This window comes from Theropithecus gelada, chromosome 1, assembly GCF_003255815.1.
Source record: "Theropithecus gelada isolate Dixy chromosome 1, Tgel_1.0, whole genome shotgun sequence".
NCBI lineage: Eukaryota > Metazoa > Chordata > Mammalia > Primates > Cercopithecidae > Theropithecus > Theropithecus gelada.
Window position 1 is genome coordinate 55,937,863 of NC_037668.1, and position 17,617 is coordinate 55,955,479.

Sequence of the window (17,617 nt, forward strand, 5' to 3'; positions counted from 1 at the left end):
TCTTTTTTTCTTTTTTTTTTTTTTTTTGACACGGAGTCTCGCTCTGTCACCCAGGCTGGAGTACAGTGGCCGGATCTCAGCTCACTGCAGGCTCTGTCTCCCAGGTTTATGCCATTCTCCTGCCTCAGCCTCCTGAGCAGCTGGGACTACAGGCGCCCGCCACCTCGCCCGGCTAGTTTTTTTGTATTTTTAGTAGAGACAGGGTTTCACCATGTTAGCCAGGATGGTCTCGATCTCCTGACCTCGTGATCCGCCCGTCTCGGCCTCCCAAAGTGCTGGGATTACAGGCTTGAGCCACCGCGCCCGGCCTTCTCTTTCTTTTTTTCTTTTTCTTTTTCTTTTTTTTTTTTTTTTAGGCAAGTCTCACTCTGTCGCCCAGGCTGGAGTTCAGTGGCACGATCTCAGCTCGCTGCAACCTCTGCCTCCCAGGTTCAAGCAATTCTCCTGCCTCAGCCTCCCGAGTAGCTGAGACTACAGGCACACACCGCCACACCCAGATAATTCTTTTTTTTTTTTTTCTTGAGAGAGGGTCCCACTCTGTCACCCAGGCTGGCGTACAGTGACACAATCACAGCTTACTGCAGCTTCAGCCTCCTAGGTTCAAGCGATCCTCTCACCTCAGCCTCTCAAGTAGCTGGAACTATAGGCACATGCCACCACACCTGGCTAGTTTTTTTGGTTTTTGAAGAGACCAGGTCTCACTCTGTTGCCCTGACTGGTCTCAAATTCCTGAACCTGGAATCAAGTGATCTTCCTGCCTCAGCCTCCCAAAGTGCTGGGATTACAGTTGTGAGCTAGTATACCTGGCTCATTCTTTTTTGTGGCTAAATGGTATTCCATTTTTTATGTATACCACATTTTCTTTATCCATTCATTTGTTGTTGAACACCTAGGTTGATTCCATATCTTGGCCGTTGTTGTAAACATGGAAGTGCAGATATCTCTTCAGTATAATGATTTCCTTTCCTTTGGATGTATTCTCAGTAATGGTATTGCTGGATCATACGGTAGTTCTATTTGTAGTTTTTTTTGAGGACCCTCCATACTGTTTCCCATAGTGGCTGTACTAGTTTACATTCCCACTGACAGTGTATAGCATTCCCTTTACTCTGCACCCTCACCAGCACTGGCTACTTTTTGTCTTTTTGATAATAGCCTCCTAACTGGGGTGAGCTGATACCTCACTGTGGTTTTGATTTGCATTCGCCTGATGATTAGTTATGTTGAGCATTTAAAAAATATATTTGGCCTTTTTTTTTTTTTTTTTGAAACAGAGTCTCTCTCACTCTGTCGCCAGGCCAGAGTGCAGTGGTGCGAGCAGTCTCAGCTCACTGCAACCTCCAACTCCCTGGTTCAAGCTATTTTCCTGCCCCAGCCTCCCAAGTACCTGGGATTAAAGGCACGTGTCACCATGCCCAGCTAATTTTTGTATTTTTAATAGAAACGGGGTTTCACCATGTTGCCAGGATGGTCTTGATCTCCTGACCTTGTGATCCGCCCGCCTCAGCCTCCCAAAGTACTGGGATTACAGGCATAAGCCACAGCCCTTGGCCTGTTTGGCCATTTTTATGTCTTCTTTTGAGAAATGTTTCTTCAGATCATTTGGTCTTTCCCATTTTTATATTATTTAATGAATTATTTATTTAATTTCTTCGAGGCAGAGTCTCGCTCTGTTGCCCAAGCGGAGTGCAGTGGCACAATTTCGGCTCACTGCAACCTCCGCCTCCCGGGTTCAAGCAGTTCTCTGCCTCAGCCTCAGCCTCCCGAGTAGCTGGGATTACAGGTGCCTGCCAGCACACCCAGCCAGTTTTTGTATTTTTAGTAGAGACAGGGTTTCACCATCTTGACCAGGCTAGTCTTGAACTCTTGACCTCGTGATCCACCTGCCTCGGCCCTCCGAAGCGCAGGGATTGCAGGCGTGAGCCACCTTGCCCAGCCATATTTAATTATTCTTTTTTAAGACAGTCTCGCTATGTGCCCAGGCTGGTCTTGAACTCCTGGGCTCACACGATCCTCCCACTTCGGCCTCCCAAAGTGCTAGGATTACAAGCATGAGTCACTGTACCCAGCCCTTCTTAATTTTAATTAGAAGGACCAAAGATTTTTAATAAATTCTTTCCAACCATTTGGTTTGGAACTTTCCTCCTCTGTCTTTCCATTTCACCTCTCTCTCTTTTTTTTTTTTTTCCTTTTTGCCCCTTCATTTACCCTAATTCACTAATTAACTTTTCCCCCACTTTTATTTTGCGTAATAATATATTGCTATAAAAGATACTGTATATTCTCTTTCCTACATTCCTTTTCTATCACCATTTGATTTATTTTCTCTGAAATTTGGAGTTATGGGGTTCTCACCCTTATGATAATGGAAGTAGTTTTTGGGAATGTGATTTGGAAATATATCATCCCCCATCTCTACAAAAAAATGTAAAAATTAGCTAGTCGTGGTGGTGCACACCTATAGTCCCAGATCTTCAAGAGGCTGGGATGGGAGGATCACTTGAGCCCAGGAGGTTGAGGTTGCAGTGAGCCATGATCATGTCTGCAGGCTGGGCAACAGAGCAAGACTATGTCTGAAAAAAAAGAAAGGAAAAGAAATACATTATCACTTAGAGGCAAAATCCTAAGGAGATTGCTGGATGAATAAAATTTAACATAGCTACATAACAACAATAAAACAGGAGTAAATAATAGATAGGTTAATTTAAAATAAAGTACTTCATGGGATTTTGTAGAAAAAGTCTTAGTAGTATTTGGTTATCAGAATTAAAAAGACATTTCTCATACCTGTCTGCTGTTTATCTAACAGTAAATGCTTCCTTTTAAGAAGAAACAGGCTTACTTTTCTCATGTAATCCAGTGTTCAGGAGGAGGTGGCAATATAGGGGTCTGTCATAAACTCCTTAAAGGATTCTCTGTTATTATCAAATTTGGAATACCAACCAAAAATTTTTGATCCCTCTCTCTGCTCCAGTGGATTTTCTAAATACACTATTGATAAGGTTTGGCTCTGGGTCCCCAACCAAGTCTCATGTTGAATTGTAATTCCCAATGTTGAAAGTGGGACCTGGTGGGAGGTGATTGGATCATGGGGTGGATTTCTCATGAATGGTTTAACACCATCCGCTTAGTACTGTATTCAGGATAGTAAGTTCTCATGAGATCTGGTCATTTAAAAGTGTGTGGAGGCTGGGCGCGGTGGCTCATGCCAGTAATCCCAGCACTTTGGGAGGCTGAGGCAGGCGGATCACGAGGTCGAGAGTTCAAGACTAGCCTGGCCAACATGGTGAAGCCCTGTCTCTACTAAAAATACAAAAATTAGCTGGGCATGGTGGCACGTGCCTGTAGTCCCAGCTACTTGGGAGGCTGAGGCAGGAGAATCCGTTGAACCCTGGAGGCAAAGGTTGTGATGAGCCAAGACCACCACTGCACTCCAGCCTGTGCAACAGAGTGAGGCTCCATCTCAAAAAAAAAAAGTGTGTGTGGCACCTGCACCCTTGCTCTCTTGCTTCTGTTCTGGGCCATGTGACATGTCTACTCCCCCTTCATCTTCCAGCATGATGGTAAGTTTCTGCAGCTTCCCCTGAAACCAGGCAGATACTAGCATCATTCTTCCTATACAGACTGCAGAACCATGAGCCAGTAAAACCTCTTTTCTTTTTTTTTTTTTTCTTTTTTTTTTTTTTTTTTTGAGACGGAGTCTTGCTCTGTCTCCCAGGCTGGAGTGCAGTGGCCAGATCTCAGCTCACTGCAAGCTCCGCCTCCCGGGTCCACGCCATTCTCCTGCCTCAGCCTCCCGAGTAGCTGGGACTACAGGCGCCCGCCACCTCACCTGGCTAGTTTTTTTTGTATTTTTTAGTAGAGACAGGGTTTCAACATATTAGCCAGGATGGTCTCGATCTCCTGACCTCATGATCCACCCGTCTCGGCCTCCCAAAGTGCTGGGATTACAGGCTTGAGCCACCGCGCCCGGCCAAACCTCTTTTCTTTATAAATTACACAGTCTCAGGTATTTCTTTTTATTTATTTATTTATTTATTTAGAGTCTCACTCTGTTGCCCAGGCTGGAGTCCAGTGGCACGATCTCAGCTCACTGCAATCTCTGCCTCCTGGGTTCAAGTGATTCTTTTGCCTCAGCCTCGTAGCTGGGACTACAGGCACGCACCACCATGCCTGGCTGATTTTTTTTTTTTTTTTTGAGACAGAGTCTCGCTCTGTGGCCCAGACTGGAGTGCAGTGGTGCAATCTCGGCTCACTGCAAGCTCCGCCTCCCGGGTTCACGCCATTCTCCTGCCTCATTCTCCTGCCTCAGTCTCCCGAGTAGCTGGGACTACAGGTGACTGCCACCACGCCTGGCTAATTTTTTTTGTATTTTTAGTAGAAACGGGGTTTCACTGTGTTAGCCAGGATGGTCTCGATCTCCTGACCTCGTGATCCGCCTGCCTCAGCCTCCCAAAGTGCTGGGATTACAGGCGTGAGCCACCGCACCCGGCCAAATTTTTATATTTTTAGTAGAGACGGGGTTTCACCATATTGGCCAGGCTGGTCTCAAACTCCTGACCTCAGGTGATCCTCCTGCCTCGGCCTCCCAGAGTGCTGGGATTACAGGTGTGAGCCACTGTACCCGGCCTCAGGTAATTCTTTATAGTAATGCAAGAATGGACTAATAGACCGACCTATTATCACAACCTACATGTGTATTTCCTCTTTCTTTTTTTTTTTTTTTTTTTTTTTTTTTTTTTTGAGACAGTCTCACTCTGTCGCCCAGGCTGGAGTGCAGTGGCACGATCTTGGCTTACTACATCCTCTGCCTCCTGGATTTAGGCGATTCTCCTGCCTCAGCCTCCCAAGTAGCTGGCATTACAGGCGCCCACCACCATGCCCGGTTATTTCCTCTTTCTACTTGCAAGTAAACTTTGGAAAGTTTGAAGGTTTTTTCCCATGAGTGAATAGCTTATATTCTGGCCCTTCACTATAAAAACATACCCTTAGCCTGGAATTTTTTTATCAGAGCAATGTGCACATTAAGTTGCCAGTGGTAAAGCAACATCACTACTTGATACAATCATGGGCAGAAATCTGTGTTTTTCCAGAGGTAGAATCTCAGACATAACTGTACCTGCAAGTTCAGAGAGAGAGACCTTCCACCTATCTTCTCCTGACTGCTTTGCCCAATTCTTTCTGATTCCCAAAGGTCAGAGCTATGCAGTATTTCCACAGGAAGTTGTGGGCCTTCTCTAGACAAAGCCTGCTTTGTTCATTAGTGACAGGTTTACTTTCTGTAATTTTGCCGAAGTTTTCTGAAACAGTTCTTTAAAGCCAATAATAATCCTCTTTTAGAAGGCAAAAATAAGTTCAGTAGTGTAAATACCATAAATGAATGTTCTACATTTACAATGTTCTGATACTGTGGAAAGGTTGTTTATAGCAAATCTGTTTCCAGCTAGGTGGGCTTAAAAATAGACTAAACCATTATATTATGAAGATACTTGGTACTTCTTCATAGTGAAGTGTATATATACCTTGGAATAAAATCATACATCGGCCGGGCGCGGTGGCTCACGCCTGTAATCCCAGCACTTTGGGAGGCCGAGGCGGGCAGATCACGAGGTCAAAAGATCGAGACCATCCTGACTAACACAGTGAAACCCCGTTTCTACTAAAAATACAAAAAAATTAGCCGGGCGTGGTGGCGGACTCCTGTAGTCCCAGCTACTCGGGAGGCTGAGGCAGGAGAATGGCGTGAACCCGGGAGGCGGAGCTTGCAGTGAGCCGAGATCGCGCCACTGCACTCTAGCCCGGGCGACAGAGTGAGACACCAAAAAAAAAAAAAGAAAAGAAAACCTGATAAGGTATAAAACATAAAGATAGAATTCATACAGATCCAATAACTTTTGTTACTTATTACTAAGTCAAATAAAGCAGGGGGAAAGTGAGGCTATGCTGAAAACTGTTTTCTGTGGATTCCCGTTGCCTGTGCCTTATCTTGCCATCAACGTGGATAATTAAGAGGTAAGGCATGGTAGCTCACACACTTTGGGGGACTGAGGCAGGAGGATTGCTTGAGGCCAGGAGTTCGAGACCAGCCTGGGCAATATAGCGAAACCTGATCTCTACTCAGAAAATTAGCCAGGTGAGGTGGTATGCGCCTGTAGTTCTAGCTTCTCAGAAGCTGAGGCGGGAAGATTGCTTGAGCCTAGGAGTTCAAGGTTACAGTGAGTTATGATCATGCCATTGTACTCCAAGCTGAGTAAAACAGTGAGACAGTGTCTCAAAACAAAACAATAACCAAAAAAAAAACTGGCTGTGCCGGGTGTGGTGCACCCCTAGAGCCCCAGTGATTTGAGAGGCTGAAGCAGCAGGATTACCTGAGACCAGGAGTTTGAGGCTGCAGTGCACCGTGATCACGCCCCTTAATAACCACTGCATTCTAGCCTGGGTAACATAACCCCATATCCAAAAAATATATATATATATGTATAATAAAATAAAGAATTGGTTGTAAATCTAATTCTAAAATTAACATTATCTTTGACCTAGGACATATCGTTTAATCCTGTTTTATCTTATATCTCCATCAAGTTATACAGGTATAATATGCATCTATAGTAAATAGTTAATGAATATTTTATCTGAAGATGAAAGGCGCTAAGTGGTTTTTATAAATATCATACATTTATTTAAAAATCACAGCCAGTGGCCAGGCGCTGTGGCTCACTCCTGTAATCCCAGCACTTTGGGAGGCCAAGGTGGGTAGATCCCTGAGGTCAGGAGTTGGAGCCCAGCCTGGCCAACATGGTGAAACCCCGTCTCTACTAAAAATACAAAAGTTAGCCGGGTATGGTGGCGGGCATCTGTAATTTCAGCTACTTGGGAGGCTGAGACAGGAGTATCCCTTGAACCCAGGAGGCAGGGGTTGCAGTGAGCTGAGATCATGCCATTGCCCTCCAGCCAGGGTTACAGAGTAACACTCTCTCAAAAAAAAAAAAAAAAAATCGCCCCTGAAATTTATATGAACCAACTACACTTGCACTTAAAAACTTCAATTAAATATTGACTAGGAAAAATATGGTGGTTGAAGAAACTACTAGAACTCTGCATAGTTCATGATATAAGAAACAAGCCTATGATATGTGGGGTGCTACAACTTCAATAAGGGAGTAAGTAGTTTAAATACCAGGCCTGGTTTCAGGGTACTACTCAAACAGGAAACTCCAACTGTAATTTGGTTAGTTATCTTCCACTCCCAGCCTCCGCCCCCTCCAGAAAACACCAAGACTGTCAACTCTGTGACGTGCTTTCCTAATGGCCTGTAGCTACATGACTCAAAGAAAAGGTGTTTTCTTTGGAACACACAATTATAAAACTATACCCAGCATCCTACACCCTGATTTCTGGCAAACAAAGGGAAACTTTTTTTTTTTTTTTCACTCATAGAAAACAGAATGGGGCCATAGGCCATTTAAAATGCCGTAACTAGTTTAAACAGAAACAACAGGATATCCAAATGTGACTGCCAGCCTATATTTTCTCTGTCAAATTGGAAATTAGAGGGAGCATTTTATAAAATCAGAGATGCTGAGAACAAAGATTTATATGCAAAATTGGCATATGAACAGTTTCAGTCTCATTTTTCTTAGTCCTTTATTAGTATAGAACAAATTTGGGTGTACTTATATCATTTTTTAAAAAATAGTGATGATTTCTGGATACCTGAGTATAGTTTTTGTTTTTTTGTTTGTTTGTTTTTTGAGGCAGGGTCTCCCTCTGTCACCCAGGTTGTAGTACAGTGGCACGATCACAGCTCACTGCAGCCTCAACCACCTGAGCTTAATTAAGGAGTTCCCTCACCTTAGTCTACCAAGTAGCTGGGACTGCAGGTGCATGCCACCATGCCCAGCCAATTGTTGTGTCTGTGTGGGTTTTGTTTTGTTTTGTTTTGTTTTTGTGAGGGAGTCTTGCTCTGTGGCCCATGCTGGAGTGCAGTGGAGTGGTCTCAGCTCACTGCAACCTCTGCCTTCCGGGTTCAAGATTCTCGTGCCTCAGCCTCCTGAGTAGCTGGAACTACAGGCACGTGCCACCACACCCAGCTAATTTTGTTTTTTTGTTTTTTGTGTTTTGTTTTAGTCGAAACAGGGTTTCATGTTGGCCATTCTGGTCTCAAACTCCTGACCTGAAGTGATCAACCCACCTCAGCCTCCCAAAGTGCTGGGATTATAGGCACAAGCCACCACACCCAGCCTAATTTTTGCATTTTTGTAGAGATGACGTCTCAGTATGTTGCCCAGGCTGGTCTTGACCTCCTGGGTTTAAGCAGTCCACCCACCTGGCCTTCCAATGTGCTAGGATTACAGGCGCGAGCCACTGCGCCCGGCCTGCTCTTTGTTCTGTAATGTATTCATCTGTCAGTTTCTCTTTGTTTCTGTTACAGTTTCTAAACATTGCAATTGAATCTTCTTGTTAAACAGAAATTCATACTGAGAAGCTTGAAGCTTGGACTATTGTAGCAGGGTTTTTTTTGTTTTTGTTTTTTATTTATTTATTTATTTATTTATTTATTTATTTTTAGATAAAGGGTATTGCTGTGTTGCCCAGGCTGGAGTGCAGTGGCTATTCACAGGTGCAATTATACATAACACAATACAGCCTCAACTCCTAGACTCAAGCAATCCTCCTGCCTCAGCCTCCTGAGTAACTGGGACAACAGGTGCATATCACTGTGCCCTGCCCAGTGTTATTGTAGCAGTTTTAGAGATAAATGGCTTAATTAGATCTAGTCAGCCACTGCTATGAAGGACTTATGCATTAATTTTTTTTTTTTTTTTTTTTTTTTTTTGAGACAGGGTCTCACTTGTTGCCCAGGCTGGAGTGCAGTGGCACGATCACAGCTCACTATAGACTCAACCTCCTGAGATCAAAGGATCCTCCTGCCCCAGCCTCCCAAGTGGCTAAGACTATAGGCAAGCACAACACCTGGCTAATTTTTTTTTTTTTTTTTTTTTTTTTGTAGAGACAGGGTCTCCCTATGTTGCTCAGGCTGATCTCAAACTCCTGGGCTCAAGTGATCCGCACGACCTTGACCTCCCAGAGTGCTAGGATTGAAAGCATGAGCCACCATGCCTGGCAAATGTATGCATTCTTCAAAACTCTTCATTTTGCAGGTAAAACACTTTTACCTGGCATATTTAGATCTTCATTAAATTTGGTTTCTAGCTCCTTTAGCACAATATTTCACTTGTGGCAAACTAGGAGAATATACTTAAGAACTCTTAGAATCCAGATTACAGTTCACAGGTTTCAACTGTGTAGGTTCTTATGTGTGGATGTTTTTCGATAAATGTACTGACAAATTGTTTGGAGATTTACAACGATTTGAAAAAAACTCACAGACAGGCCAGATGTGGTGGCTTTTGCCTGTAATTCCAGCACTTTGGGAATCTGAGGCAAGAGGATTACTTGAGGCCAGGAGTTCAAGGTCAACCCGGGCAACATAGTGAGACCCTATCTCTAGAAAAAATTTAAAAGTTAGCCAGCCGTGGTGGCGCATGCCTGTTGTCTCAGCTACTCAGATAGCTGAGGTGGGAGAATCACTTGATGTCCCCAGGAGTTGGAGGCTGCAGTGAGCTCTCATCCTGCCACTGCACTCTAGCCTGGGCAAGAGTGAGATGCTGTCTCAACAATTTTTAAAAAGAGGCTGGGCATGGTGGCTCATGCCTGTAATCCCAGCACTCTGGGAGGCCAAGGTGGGTGGATCACTTGAGATCAGGAGTTCAAGACCAGCCTGGTCAACATGTCGAAACCTCATCTCTACTAAAATTAGCTGGGCATGGTGGTGCACGCCTGTAGTCCCAGCTACTTAGGAGGCTAAGGCAGGAGAATCACTTGAACCTGGAAGGCGGAGGTTGCAGTGAGCTGAGATCGCACCACTGCACTCCAACCTGGGAGACAGTGAGATTCCATCTCCAAAAATAAAAAATACAAATAAATAATAAAAATAAAAATAAAGCCAGGCACAGTGGCTCACACCTGTAATCCCAGCACTTTGGGAGACCAAGGCAGGTAGATCACCTGAGGTCAGGAGTTCAAGACCAGCCTAGCCAACATGGCAAAACCCCGTCTCTACTAAAAATACAAAAATTAGCTAGGTGTGGTGGTGCACACCTGTAATCCCGGCTACTTGGGAGGCTGAGCAAGAGAATTGCTTGAACCCAGGAGGCAGAAGTTGCAGTGAGCTGAGATCATGCCATTGCACTCCAGCCTGGGTAACAAGAGCGAAACTTTGTCTCAGAAAAATAAATAAATAAAAATAAAAATGAATTAAATTAACTATAGCATATACTGTACTGCTGTAATTTCATAGTTACCTCCTATTACTATTGAAGTGAGCTCAAGTATTGCCAGTATCCACTTAAAATTCTGTATAATGCTAATCTTCTAGTGAGCAGTTTTTCATAGCTTAGTGCAATATCATAAATCTTGAATTCAACACCATGGGACCTCTACCACGTGCCACTAGTGATACTGGAATTGCTCTTAAAAAGCAGAGAAGAGTCATGACATTATAAGAAAAAGTTGAAAATGAGAAAAAGAAAAAAAATAGGAAAAGTTGAATTGCTTGATGTGTACCATAGATTGAGGTCTATAGCTGTAGTTGCCTGCCATTTTTTTAAGTATATAGTACATAGGTGGTGGCTGGGCCCGGGAAATGGTGGCGTCAGGAGACAGCAGGACTTTGGGCAGCAGAGGCAGCACAGAGGACACATTTCTGACCTTCTACAGTGAGGTGACACAAATAGAGAAGAGAGACTTAGTTCCAACATCCAAAAATCAGATTGAAAGACGGACCTGTCCTGGTTCCTCTTACTTTAGTTTGAACCCATTTGAGGTTCTTCAGAAGTTACAGATGAAGAAATTTAAAAAAAGAGGTTTCGGCAGTTATCCACATTGGTATGTCCTGACAAAAATCATGATGCTGACAGAGCACAAAAGGCTTTTGAAGCTATGGACAAAGCTTACAAGTTGCTACTGGATCAGGACCAAAAGAGGGCCCTGGATGTAATTTAGGCAGAAAAGGAATACGTGGAACACGACCGGGCACAGTGGCACACGCCTGTAATCTCAGCACTTTGGGAGGCCGAGGTGGGCAGATCACCTGAGGTCAGGAGTTCGAGACCAGCCTGGCCAACATGGTGAAACCCCGTCTCTACTAAAAATACAAAAATTATCCAGGTGTGGTGGCAGGCGCCTCTAATCCCAGCTACTTGGCTACTTGGGAGGCTGAGGCAGGAGAATCACTTGAATTCGGGAGGCAGAGGTTTCAGTGAGCCGAGATCACGCCATTGCACTCCAGCCTGGGCAACAAGGGCAAAACTCTGTCTCAAAAAACTAAAAATAAAAAAGAATACGTGGAACACACTGAAAAAGTGAAAAAAACAAAAAGGAAGGAAAACCTGCATTTGTAGAGGAGGATGATCTTGAACTGTTCAAACAAGCTGTATGTAAACAAACTCTTTGCTGAGCTAGAAATTGAAAGGAAAGAGAAGCCAAAGAGATGCATGAAAGGAAATGACAAGGGGAAGAAGAGATTGAAGCTCAAGAAGAAGCCAAACAAGAAAGAGAGTGGCAGAAAAACTTTGAGGAAAGTGGAGATGGTCGTGTGGACAGCCGGCGAAACTTCCAAGCCAATACAAAGAGGAAGAAAGAGAAGAAAAATCAGACCTTCCTGAGACCACTGAAAGTAAAAATGAAGCAGCGTGAGTGACCACCCAGGTCACAGGCACAGAACCTTCCCCCTGCTATCTCCCTTCCTGCTTTGAAGGACTCAGTCTTTCCTCACTTCCACCCCAACATAGAGTAGTATTTGCTTTTTAGTCCATTTTGGTGTGTGTGTGGTTGTTTGTGGTTTTTTGTTTTTGTTTTTGTTTTTGTTTTGAGATGGAGTCTCGCTCTGTCACCCAGGCTAGAGTACAGTGGCGCTATCGCGGCTCACTGCAAGCTCCACCTCCTGGGTTCATGCCATTCTCCTGCCTCAGCCTCCTGAGTAGCTGGGACTACAGGCGCCTGCCACCATACCCGGCTGATTTTTTGTATTTTTAGTAGAGACGGAGTTTCACCATGTTAGCCAGGATGATCTTCTGACATTGTGATCCACCCGCCTCGGCCTCCCAAAGTGCTGGGATTCCAGGAGTGAGCCACCGTGCCTGGCCTCATTTTGTTGTCAATACAATTTAACATTGATCAGAGCAATTCTTTTGTACATTGAAATGAAGGGCTTGGTTAAAGAAAAGACCTTCCCCTCTCCCTGCCCCTAGAACAACCAGAATTGGAAGGTGCCACCATTGGTGCTGCCTTCTCTTCCCACAGCCTGTAACTCAGTGTTTTGTACTTCACTGAATTGTGATGGTTAGAAATTTCATAGATAGTTTGTGGAAATCATCCATTAAACATACTGCTTAAAATGGTGTTGCTGTGACTTCAGAGACAAGCCTGGTGCACCTTAGGAAGCCCCTTGGCTTCAGTTGCTTGCTTCTGGGTGTGCTCCCTTCGAAGGCCCAGATGAAACAAGGAACACTTGTGGGCACACAGAGCAGGCATCTGATGTCCTGATGCCCTGTGGTGTTCAGCATGTGTTTGGCACAGGGGCATCCACTGACCAATCAGCGTGGCATGAGGCCCACGCCACCCAAACCTTTCACTTTCCAAAGAGCTAGCTGTCCTCCACCCAGTACCATGGTGTCCTAGCCTGTCTGCATTTGTTAGTGGTAACATTCTTTATAATAAGTTTTTATAACCCCCCCAAAAATATAGTATATACCTATAACATACCAAGTACGTGTTAAATGACCATTTTTGCTATCAATAAGGCTTCTAGCCTAAAGTAGGTTATTAGTGGTTAAGCTCTGGGGCAGTAAAAGTTAAATGTGGGTTTTCTACTCCAAAGAGATTGGTGCCGAACCCCCATGTTGTTCAAGAGTTAATTTTATTTTAAATGTAAAATCAGAAAATGTTTGGGGCTGGGCATGGTGGCTCACACCTGTAATTCCAGTACTTTGGGCAGAAGGATCACATGAGTCCAGAACTTTGACACCAGTCTGGGCAACAAAGTGAGACTCCATCTCTGCAAAAAATAAAAATTAGCCACACGTGGTGCATGGCATTAGTCCCAGCTACTTGGGAAGCTGAAGCAGAAGGATGACTTGAGCCTAGGACATCAAGGCTACAGTGAGCAGTGATTGTGCCACTGCCCTCCTCTAGGCTGGACGGCCAAGAGAGCCTGTCTGGGGGAAAAAAAAGAGGTCAGGCGCAGTGGCTCTCACGCCTGTAATCCCAGCACTTTGGGAGGCCGAGGCGGGAGGATCACTTGAGCCTAGGAGTTTGAGAGACCATTGTGGGTAAAATACTGATAACCCACCTCCACAAAAAATTTAAAAATTAGCTGCATGTGGTAGTATGCACCTGTGGTCCCAGCTACTTGGGAGGATGAGGTGGGGGAATGGCTTGAGCCCAGGAGGTCGAAGCTATAGTGAGCCATGATCGCACCACTGCACTCCAGCCTGGATGACAGAGTCAGACCCTGTCTCAAAACAAAATTTTAAAAGAAACCTAATTTTAGAATTTCTACCATTTTAAGATTTTAACATTGAACAATGTTTGAGATGACTATCAAATTGTTAAAATAAACTATATAGAGATGAATACCAACCATCTAGATGGTGAGAATTAAATCAGATCATGCCAGCTTTGTAAATTATATTCTGAAAACCGTTGTGAGTGAAGGAAACCAGATGTTGCAAAGACTTGTAAAATTTCAGCTGAACCTTTATTCTGCAGGCATTATGGTAGAAAGAATCACAGACTTTGAAGTCAGAGAGATGTAGATTTAAATCCCAGCCTGGCCAGGCACAGTGCTCACAACTGTAATCCCAACACTTTGAGAGGCTGAGGTGGGCAGGAGTTTGAGACCAGCCTGGCCAACATGGTGAAACCCCGACTCCACTAAAAATAAAAAAAAGTAGCCGGGTATGGTGTTGCGTACCTGTAATCCCAGCTACTCAGGAGGCTGAGGCAGGAGAATCACTTGAACCCAGGAGTCAGAGGTTGCAGTGAGCCGAGATCACGCCACTGCACTCCAGCCTGGATGACAGAATGAGACCCTGTCTCAATAAATAAATAAATAACACAGAGCGAGACTCTTGTCTCAATAAATAAATAAATAGGTCAGGGACAGTGGCTCATGCCTGTAATCCCAGCACTTTGGGAAACTGAAGCAGGAGGACCACTTGAGGCCAGGAGTTCAAGACCAGCGTGGCCTGCATAGTGAAGCCCCATCTCTACTGAAAATACAAAAATGTGCTAAGCATGGTGCATGGTGGCCCGCACCTGTAATCCCAGCTACTCGAGAGGCTGAGGCAGGAGAATCGCTGGAACCTGGGAGGCAGAGGTTACAGTAAGCCAGGATCGTGCCACTGAGAGCAAGACTCCATCTTAAAAAAAAAAAAAAAAAAAAAAAAAGATCCTTGCATTGTTGAAAAGCGTTAAAAGTACTAAATTAACAAGTTTGTAATAAGTCAAGGATGCACAGAATAAATGAATAAATGAGCCAAATAGAAAATGAATAGCAAAATAATAGACTTAAAATTCAACTATACCAGTAAAAGCATTAAATATAAATGGCCTAAACACTCTAATTGTCCCACCATGTTGGGAGACGGAGGCAGAAGGACCACTTGAACCCAGGAGTTTGAGACCAGCCTGGGCAACATAATGAGACCCCATCTCTACAAAAAATTTAAAAATCAGCAGGGCATGGTGATGCATGCCTATAGTCCTAGCTACTGAATAGGCTGAGGTGAGACAATTACTTGAACCTGGGAAGTTGAGGCTGCAGGAGCTGAGATCACACCATTGCATTCCAGCCTTGGTGACACAGCAAGATCTTGTTTCAAAAAAAAACAACTCCAATTAGATAATTGTCAAGCTGGGTGCAGCTGCTCATGCTTGTAATCCCAGCACTTTGAAAGGCCAAGGTGGGAGGATCCCTTGAGCTCAGGGGTTTGAGACCAGCCTGGGCAATATAGCAAGACCTTGTCTCTACTAAAAATTATTATTTTTTTTTAGTTAACCCGTTGTGGTGGCACACGCACTTAATCCCAGCTACTCTGGAGACTGAGGCCAGAGGATTGATTGAACCCACAAAGATAAAAGAGTCCATTCAAAAGGAAGATATAACTCTAAATTTGTATATACCTCATAACAGCTTAAAGTATATAAAGCAAAAATTAATAGAACTAAGAGAAATCACTTTCATAATTAGAGATGTTAACATACCTCTCTCAGTTACTGATAGAGCAAGCAGACAACAAATCAGAAGGGATCTTAATGATTTGTATATTATTAACCACCTTGACGTAACTGGCATATTTAGAACACCATAGCAAACAATTGCACAATACACTTTCCAAATACACATAATTGGAGATAATGTATTATAAATTTGGAAAGCAATAACTGTAAACTTCTGTTGTTTATTTGTAACTTGGACCATATTTGAGATACATAGGAAAAGCATTAAGTATAAATGGTCTAAACACTCCCAGTTACCCTACCACGTTGGGAGACTGAGGCGGAAGGACACTTGAACCCAGCAGTTTGAGACCAGCTCCACTCACTGCATCCTCCACCTCCTGGGTTCAAGCGATTCTCCTGCCTCAGCCTCCCAAGTAGCTGGGATTATAGGCATGTACCACCACACCCAGATAATTTTTGTACTTTTAGTAGAGACGAGGTTTCACCATGTTGGCCAGGCTGGTCTCAAATTCCTGATCTCAGGTGGTCTGCCGGCCTCGGCCTCCCAAAGTGCTGGGATTACAGGCATGAGCCACTGTGCCCGGCCTCTAGTTCATTTTTCTTCAACAAAGAAGCAGCCTAGGCCGGGCGTGGTGGCTCACGCCTGTAATCCCAGCACTTTGGGAGGCCGAGGCAGGCGTATCACAAGGTCAGGAGATCAAGACCATCCTGGCTAACACGGTGAAACCCCGTCTGTACTAAAAATACAAAAAAAAAAATTAGCCGGGCGCAGTGGCGGGCGCCTGTAGTCCCAGCTACTCAGGAGGCTGAGGCAAGAGAATGGCGTGATCCCGGGAGGCTGAGCTTGCAGTGAGCCGAGATCGCGCCATTGCACTCCAGCCAGGGGAACAGAGCGAGACTCCGTCTCCAAAAAAAAAAAAGAAGCAGCCTATAGCCAAAGAATGCCTGCCTCTGTCTCTTTTAACCTCCATGAGGTTTCCAGATAATAATCTGGTATTGGGTTTAACACACCCGGCTGACCTTAGGACCCTAGGCTGACCTGGAGGTATATTTTCAAACAGATTCTCAAGTCCTACCTCCTGGAGATTCTGTATTTTGAAAAGGCAATTGGGCTGTTTCCAAGTATTTGGACAGATTTCAGAGTCTTGGAAATAATGTACTGTTTGTCCTGGAGAGCAGGAAGAAGAGGGGAAGGAAAGAGGGAGAATATGAGGATATGAATATGTATGTGTGAATTTGAGGCCAGGTGTGGCTCGACCCCAACACAGGAGGTAGGAGGAAAGAAGGACATCAGCCTCTAAAAGTTTTGTAAACATGAAAATCAAGCACATTTGCATAACAAGCAAAGAAAATGTTGCTCTCTTTGTTTTTTGTATTCAGTGGCTTTTTTTCTTTTTTAATACATATTCTGCTTATGTATCAACTACTTTTTTTTGAGACAAGGTCCCTGTATTAAGCCATTCTTGCATTGCTATAAAGAAATCCCTGACATGGGGTAACTTATAAAGAAAAGAGCTTTATTTGGCTCGTGGTTCTGTAGGCTGTACAGGAAACATAATGCTTGCAATCTGCCCTGCTTCTGGGGAGGTCTCAGGAAACTTACAATCATGACAGAGGACCAACCAGGAATAAGCATGTCATGTGACCAGAGCAGGACCAAGAGAGCAAAGAGGGTGACGCCACTTACTTTTAAACGACCTGATCTCATGAGAACTCAATCACTATTGCTAAGGCAGCACCAAATGGATGGTGCTAAACCATTCGTGAGAAATCCACCCCCAAGATCCAGTCACCTCCAACCAGGCCCCACTTCCAGTACTGAAGATTACAATTCAACCTGAGATTTGAGCATGGACATATATCTAAACTATATCAGTATGGCTCTGTTGCCCAGGCTGGAGTGCAGTGGCACGATCACAGCTCAATGCAGCCTGGACCTCCTGAACTCAAGTGATCTTCCCACCTCAGCCTCACAAGTGGCTGGCACCAGGCACATACCACCATGCCCAACTAATTTTTTTTTTTTTTTTGAGACGAGTCTCGCTCTGTCACCCAGGCTGGAGTGCCATGGCCGGATCTCAGCTCACTGCAAGCTCCGCCTCCCAGGTTTACGCCATTCTCCTGCCTCAGCCTCCCTAGTAGCTGGGACTACAGGCACCCGCCACCTCGCCCGGCTAGTTTTTTGTATTTTTTAGTAGAGACGGGGTTTCACGGTGTTCGCCAGGATGGTCTCGATCTCCTGACCTCGTGATCCGCCCGTCTCGGCCTCCCAAAGTGCTGGGATTACAGGCTTGAGCCACCGCGCCCGGCC

At 44.5% G+C, this 17,617-nt stretch overlaps 1 protein-coding gene and 1 pseudogene across 2 annotated transcripts in view; both read left to right on the forward strand.

Moving 5' to 3' along the window:
- The window catches only part of PHACTR4 (phosphatase and actin regulator 4), a 142,350-nt gene that overhangs the window by 76,060 nt on the left and 48,673 nt on the right, over nucleotides 1-17,617 (forward strand). The gene's annotated exons all lie outside the window — the stretch shown is intronic.
- LOC112626651 lies at nucleotides 10,694-11,761 on the forward strand (annotated as a pseudogene).